We start from the raw sequence: 8,695 nt of genomic DNA on the forward strand, positions 1-8,695 counted from the left end.
CTAGGGCAGGGTAGTAGGACAGGTTCACCCTCAACCCTGGGGTTTTCACAGTGGTGTCTTTTCTATGGATAGTTGCTAGTTGGTCTTCGTGTGAAGAGGACTGAAGCCAGAAACATCCTATATTACCATCATGATCCAGATAGATAGGTGTGTGTGTGTGTGTGTGTGTGTGTGTGTGTGTGTGTGTGTTTAACCACTAGTACTTGGCTTGACTGTGGCATGATATAATCTGAATCAAAACAAAAGTAAAGGTAGAAAATAGTCGACCAAAGTTCTTGGGCAGGAATTTAATTTTAATTACAATGGATGATCTTTAGCAATGAATTATCTAAGATAAATGGAGGCAGCTTCCACATAAACAGTAAATAAACATATTTGTGTAAAATCCAACTTGTTGCATTAACATACTCAAGTCTATTTGATGGACTGTTTTCCCAGCATGCAAATGTATTCATCAAATAGCATTGCACCTCAGTTAATGAACTGAATATGCTCTCCAGATGTGTAAGCAAATATAATAGTCAAAGAACGCTGAAGACAGACTGCCATATTTTGAACTTCATTATGCCACTTACTATGTGTGTGATAAGAAAGTTACTCCACATCTCCTTGCCTCACTTTTCCTCAACTCTAAAGTGAAGTTGATAAAAGTAATATCTACCTCAAAGGGTTATCGAGATAATTACATTAGTTTATATATAGGGAACTTACAAAGTGTTTGAAATATACTAAAAATTAGCATTATTTCTTATTCTTAGTTACACAATTGAAGTGAATTTTTTATAAGAAAGATACTATTAGGTTGGTGCAAACATAATTGTGGTTTTTGCAATATTGAAATTTGCCATTCGATATTGGAATACATTCTTAATAAACATGCTTATGTTATACATCATTTTAATGCACATTTCTTGCTTTTTTGCGAATGATTTATCACTTGCTGTTTATATTTATTTTGGACTATGGAAATGATGTTAAAAAACAATCAGTTTTCTTATTCAAATTTAAAATGGTTTATAAAGCAGTGGAGACAACTTCTAACATCAACAATGCATGTGGCCCAAGAACTACTAATAAATGTACAATGCAGTGGTGGTTCAAGAAGTTTTGCAAAGGAGATGAGAGTCTTGAAGATTAGGAGCACAGTGGCCAGTCATCAGAAGTTGGCAATGACAATTGAGAGCCATCACCAAAGCTGATCCTCTTACAACCACATGAGAAGTTGCATAAGAACTCAGCATTGACCATTCGATGTTCATTCAGCATTTGAAGCAAATTGGAAAGGTGAAAAAGCTTAATAAGTGGGTGCCTCATGAGCTGACCCCCCCAAAAAAACACATCATTTTGAAGTGTCATTTTCTCTTATTCTATGCAACAACAACAAACCATTTCTCAAGTGGATTGTGACATGTGACAAAAAGTAGATTTTATATAACCAGTGATTACCAGCTCAGTGGCTGGACCAAGAAGAAGCTCCAAAGCATTTAACAAAGCCAAATGTGCATTAAGAAAAAGGTCATGGTCACTGTTTGGTGGTCTGCTGCCCATTTGATCCATCACAGCTTTCTGAACCCTGGTGAAATCATTACAACTGAAAAGTATGCTCAGCAAATCAATGAGATGCACTGAAAACCGCAACACCTACAGCCGGCTTTATTCAACAGAAAGGGCCCAATTCTTCTCTGTAACAACACCCAACTGCATGTTGCACAATCAATGCTTCAAAAGTTGAACGAATTGGGCTGTGAAGTTTTGTTTCATCTGCCATATTTACTTGACCTCTCACCAGCTGACTACCACTTCTTCAAGCATTTTGACAATCTTTTGCAGAGAAAACGTTTCCACAACCAGCAGGATGCAGAAAATGCTCTCCAAGTATCCATCAAGTGTTGAAGCATAGACTTTTATGCTACAGGAATAAACCAATTTATTTCTTATTGACAAAAATGTGTTTATTATAATGGTTCCTATTTTGATTAATAAAGATACATTTCAGTCTAGTTATAATGATTTTAAATTCACAGTCCAAAACTGCAATCACTTTTGGACCAACCCAAGCCATGAAATTAAAAGACGCTTACTCTTTGGAAGAAAAGTTATGACCAACCTAGATAGCATATTCAAAAGCAGAGACGTTACTTTGCCAACAAAGGTCCATCTGCTAAAGGCTATGGTTTTTCCAGTGGTCATGTATGGATGTGAGAGTTGGACTGTGAAGAAAGCTAAGCGCCAAAGAATTGATGCTTTTGAACTGTGGTGTTGGAGAAGGCTATTGAGAGTCCCCTGGACTGCAAGGAGATCGAACCAGTCCATTCTGAAGGAGATCAGCCATGGGATTTCTTTGGAAGTAATGATGCTAAAGCTGAAGCTCCAGTACTTTGGCCACCTTATTCGAACAGTTGACTCATTGGAAAAGACTCTGATGCTTGGAGGGATTGGGGGCAGAAGGAGAAGGGGACGACCGAGGATGAGATGGCTGTAGGCATCACTGACTCGACGTATGTGAGTCTGAGTGATCTCTGGAAGTTGGTGATTGACAGGGAGGCCTGGCGTGCTGCAATTCATGGGGTTGCAAAGAGTCGGATACAACTGAGTGACTGAACTGAACTGAACTGAAGAAGCATTTGTTTTCTAGTTCCATGGAAAATTGAAAAAAAAAATTGAAATCTTAAAATAAGGAAAAAAGTGATTGTGGTTTCAATTGGTACGTAAGAATGAATTTCTTTCCATCAATGCAACAAAACTTTAGGAATGCAAGGCCTCTCATTGATGAAGAAGACAACACATTGCCACCTATTTTGAATGGTTTAGATCTGTGCTATCCAATATAGTAGCTACTAACAACATGTGGGATTCCCAGGTGGCTCAGTGGGTAAAGAATCCGCCTGCAGTGCAGGAGACACAGGAGACATGGGTTTGATTCCTGGGTCAATAAAATCCCCTGGAGGAGGGCATGGCAACCCATCCCAGTGTTCTTGCCTTCCCATAGACAGAGGAGCCTGGCAGGCTACAGTCCACAGGTTCACAAAGAGTTGGACACAACTGAAGCGATTGAGCACAACTTGTGGTACTAAACATTTGCAATATAGCTAGTCAAAACTGATATGTACTGTAAGGGTAAAATACACACTGGATTTTGAAGACTTTAGTGTAAAGGTAAAAGGAAGTTCAGCTCAGTTCAGTTCAGTCACTCAGTCATGTCTGACTTAGCTTATTAATATTTTATATACATTAAAAATTGAAATAATATTTTGAACATATTGGGTTAAACATATTAATAAAATTAATCACAACTGTTTGTTTTTTACTTTTGTACCATGGCTACTATAAAATTTTAAGTTACACATGGGCTTGCATTGTATTTCCATTGAACAGCAGTGGCTTTAGATCCTTGCTATTCCAAGTGTGGTCTTTGGACCAATCATACCACCCAGGGACTTGTTAGCAATTCTGAGTCTCCAGGTTTTGTCCTAGGCCACTAGAGTGCTTCCTAACATTTTACAAGATCTCCAGGTGATTCTTAAGCACATTTCATTTTGAGAAGTGCTGCATTCATTGGCCTACTGACACATATCAGATATAGTGAATTTTAGATTTTATCATATAAACTTACCTGATGAATTAATGACCAATGGTTAGGAAGATCATCTGGAGAAGAGAATGGCAACTGACTCCAGTATTCTTGCCTGAAAAATTCAATGGACAGATTCCATATATATGGATTAGAATATGATATTTATCTTTCTTTTTATAACTTACTTCACTCTGTATAATATGTTCTAGTTTCATCCACCTCATTAGAACTGACTCAAACTTGTTCTTTTTTATGGCTCAGTAATATTTCATTGTGTATATGTACCACAACTTCTTTATCCATTCCTTCTAATGCATATATACAGAATATAGAAAAATGGTACTGAAGAATTTATTTACAAGGCCGCAATGGAAAAACGACATAGAGAATGGACTTATGAACATGGGGAGAGAGGAGGAGAGGGTGAGGTATATGGAAGGAGTAACACGGAAACTTATATTATTGTATGTAAAATAGATAGCCAACAGGAATTTTCTGTATGGCTCAGGAAACTCAAACAGCAGCTCTGTATCAACCTAGAGGGGTGGGATGGGGAGGAAGATGGGAGGGAGGTTCAAAATAGAGGGGATATATGTATACCTATGGTTGATTCATGTTGAGGTTTGACAGAAAACAACAAAATTATATAAAGCAATTATCCTTCAATAAAAATAATTTAATTTTTAAAAATTGCATGGATAGGAGAGCCTGTGGGCTACAGTCCATGGGGTCACAAAGAGTCAGACATGGCAGAGCACACATGAAATATGAGCTGATGACTTTGCACTTCCTATCTATCTGTGAGTATGTACCAGTTACCACAACAATACAGTCTAGATGTATGGACTTCCTGGTTGGTTTATGGTAAAGACTGTGCCTGCAATGCAGGAGACACAGGAGATGTGGGTTCAATCCCTGGGTTGGGAAGATCCCCTGGAGGAGAAAATGGCAACCCACTCCAGTATTCTTGCCTGTGAAATCCCATGGACAGAGGAACCTGTCAGACTACAGCCCACAGGATCACAAAGTTTCAAACACGACTGAACACGCACACAGATGCAGTTTATATTTATAAAATGATCTAATTGGAAATCAAGTATCCTGAATTTGCCTTTTTCATGCTTTCTCCTTGGTCCTAATTTGTGATTTTTCCATAGTTGAGGGCAGAAGCTGGGTGGGTGTTCAATAAAAGTTTGCTACCATTTACCCAAGAGGGCATTTTTAGTAAGCCAGTGGGACTGGAGTGGTTTGGGATAGGGTATCTTCCAATAAATCTGACCCTCTGGCACTAAACTAAGAACATAAATTACTACAGTCATGTATTGTTATGAGAGAAAGTAACTACAGTCATTCAAGTTCCTGCTGCTGCTGCTGCTGCAAAGTCGCTTCAGTTGTGTCCGACTCTGTGCAACCCCATAGACGGCAGCCCATCAGGCTCCCCAGTCCCTGGGATTCTATTCAAGTTCCTATAGACAGCCAATTATACTTAAATAGTCTAATATACTTTTTCCTCAAATAAAATGAGTCAAACATCTCATTACATATTCCTCCACAGTAAGGGTAGCAACAGCTTTTGTTTGTTTGAGATAATCAAGAAAAACGCCTAATGAGGTAAGAATTTTACTTCATAATTGAAAGTTCAAGGAATACAATAGGAAAATTCAAGGAAATTCAACAGTATAAATGCAAAATAGATAATTAAAACCTGGATGTACTTCCAGCATCGACACTTCAGGAAGAAAGCTAAGTAAGATTTTTTTATTATTAAAATGAGTGTTAAATTAGGAAATGTGAAGGTTGAAAGGAAAGTAGAAGAATTTTTTTTATAAGTTGTATATTTGACAATCTTAGGAATATACTACCCAATTAAATCTGCCTAGGAAGAGAGCAAGCTTGGCTGGAGAGACAAGGTATTTCAGTAAAGTATTGGCGGTAATTAATAGTGTCAAATTTATCAAAGAGGACAGATACTGATAAAAAAAATTTCTTTAATACCATTCAAACTCTATGATGTAATTAGAGGCTGCCAACTTCCATTTGGTCTGGCATAGTATCTTGGCTCTCAAAACTAAACTTTATTATGGAATTAATTTTTGATAAAAATAGCCATTAAGGCCATGAATACTGTATGATTAATGTACCATATGATTATATGAACTGTATCATTGCCAGAGTAAATGTATCATGTAATTGCATGAATAAATGTAAAATTATGCTATTAAATATGAGTCTCTGTCCACTGTAACTGATTTTATGTGGATAGAAATGAGTCAGCACATACCATGGGGTCATTCCATGCTAAAAGTCAATGCTCCCCTCTCATATTTCTAATTAATTCAGTTCTCTTATTTACCTCATCCTGTACCTAGGGTGCCAGATTTAGCAAATACACACAGAATACCCAGTTAACTTTGAATTTCAGATAATATTTCAGCATTAGTATGTTATGTGTCAATGGTACTTATTGTTTATCTGAAATTCAAATATAACTGGGTGTCCTGCATTTTTTCCTGCAATCTTAGTACTGTCTCATTGTTTTCAGGACATTATCATGTACTTGGCCCTCTCCAAATCATTCTTTCCTACACTTTTCTAATCAGAGCCAAAATATGAAACACTGAATTTACCTATTGGTTAACAAAAACTTTTCTGAAAGAGGCACATGAAATAAAGATGCTAACAGACTTTTCTCACTAACATGGAAATCCTTATCTGTACAGTTCTTTTCAAAGTATAGCATTTTGGGTAGAGGTAGCAAAAGCAGAGTACATAAATCTTCAATAAACCAGAAAGCTACCTGTTAAAGAACAGGGTCATTTTATTAACTCAATTTCAGCCTCTCTCTTTTTTTTATTTTTTAAATTTTAAAATCTTTAATTCTTACATGCGTTCCCAAACATGAACCCCCCTCCTTTTCTTCCTTTTTCACACCATTTTTTGTTTAATTTAGTCTCTCTCTGTGACATAATATTATCCTAAAAATATTACCACTAGGTCTTGAGCAATTTTTTTCACTTAACTGTTCTTTTAAAACCAAACAATTTTTAAAATCTTCTTTCTTCCTGTGCTTTATCAAGTCATTCTCATCAGAGCCTGTGAATGCACAGCCACCTGTATGAGTGTGCGTGTGGGCACACACACATACACAGTGTCTCTCCCAGTCACTTTTAGTTTTTGCTCTCTAAAGAGGACTATTGTCAGGGAACAGTTCTTTCATAGTTTCCCTTTGACTGAAGCTGGGCTATTTTTTTTGTTGCAAAATAATAGATTTGAGAATGTTTTCTTTGCCATGGGCTGACATATTAAAGGTTTCTGCTATCTATCAAGGGACTTGTTATAAATAAGAGGTGGGGGAGATGCTATCATTCTGCTTCTTATATTGAATTTGTTCTATAAAAGGGGCCTGTGGGTTTTTTAAACAATCATTGTTACTTCCTTTGTCTCTTGCTATTTCTCACACTGCTGTGCTTTTTCTGGCAGAGCCCTTTAATGTCCTTAGAAATAACCATTTTGAGACTGGCCTGGAAACTGACATACCAAAAAAAAAAATCAATAGCATTTTCTAAAGATTAAGATCTTACTATCTGCCATTAAAATGGGTTCTCTACATTCTGGCTCTATAAATCTGTGATTGAAGTGATACACAACTATGATAGAGTTGAAAATTAGTGTGTGGAAGAGGTACCAAAATAAAAAGTGTACCAAACTATATGTAGGAAAATGTCTGAGGCAACATTCTTCATTATACAATTCAAAATTCTTCAATTGTGTTTAACATTTTGTGCATATTCTTCCTTAGCCTTGAAATAATGTATACTACCAAATCATTATCCCAGATATGCCCCCACACTATTACCTATTGAAGGTTGTAGTGAATGTCTCAGTCTTGGATGTTTGGACATCATCTTGGATGACTTCAGTATTCATGTGTCTGTAGTGCTTCAGAACAGCCCTCCTCAAGATATACTACTGTGCCATGTGAGTTTTTCTGAGTAAAAGGCAGTCAAGACCATGCAGGCTTATGAGAGACTACTGCTTACCAACCTAGAATAATTTAAATGGGGGATTTTTTTCCCAGAAAATAATTTCTGGTGATACACTTTATCTAAATGGCTCAATCTGTATGGCATGGCAAACATCTAAGTACCCAACATCTACTATTCTTTTTTTTTTTTTTTTACAGAGAACCAAACTTCTTTTAATAATTCCCAGGCATAAGTTGTTATGGGGAGGGAGGTGGGAGGGGGTTCATGTTTGGGAATGCATGTAAGAATTAAAGATTTTAAAATTTAAAAAATAAAAAACTAAAATTAAAAAAAAAAGAAATAAATGTTGATACTTTAAAGCACTGATTCAATATTTCTCAAAATGCTACTATTCTTTTTTAATTGTTCTGAGAATGATCCTTCTGTCCTCAAGGCCCCCAAACTCCTCATTCCTTACCACAGGGTAGTATGTATATCTAATTTTTCCACTCTATCTCTGAGTCTCTCTTATATGTGGAGTCTTTGACCTTATGTATGTGAGGTTCCCATATGTATAAAATTAGATTTGATTTTTCCTGTTAATCTGTATAAGATCAGTTTAATTTCTAGAGCAGCCAGAAGATCTTTGAAAGGTAGAGGAAAGTTTTCTTCTACCTCGACATCTTTGTCCATGGCCTTTAGGGTGCTTACTGTTCTTATCAATGATTTTCTTTTTATAATCAGTTTTATCCAGTAAACACAACAGAATGCAAATGACATGTTTCATAGGTATATCTATCTATCAATGTCCAAATTGTAAGTTCTCTCTACCAGCCAGCCATCCTTTCTTGTACCATTATTTCTATAAATCTTTTAACTTTCTTGCCCCTCACCAAATACTTCTTTGTACATTCTTCCAAGGCATCATGTAATATTTTTGCTGTCTAATGAGCAACTATAGGTGAAATATGAGCTGGTGAACATGCCTTGAAGGAGACAGCATATATTCATTTCTATGAAGTAGTAAGTTTATTTTTTTAATCTCGAAAGGACTTAAGCTAGTTTTACTCAATGCACTATTCCAAATACAGAAGAGGAGAGATAATGCCAATATAATTCTATTATGTCAACATTGCCTTGTACTCATTCAGCTAAT

The sequence above is a fragment of the Ovis aries genome, chromosome X (assembly GCF_016772045.2).
Source record: "Ovis aries strain OAR_USU_Benz2616 breed Rambouillet chromosome X, ARS-UI_Ramb_v3.0, whole genome shotgun sequence".
Lineage (NCBI taxonomy): Eukaryota > Metazoa > Chordata > Mammalia > Artiodactyla > Bovidae > Ovis > Ovis aries.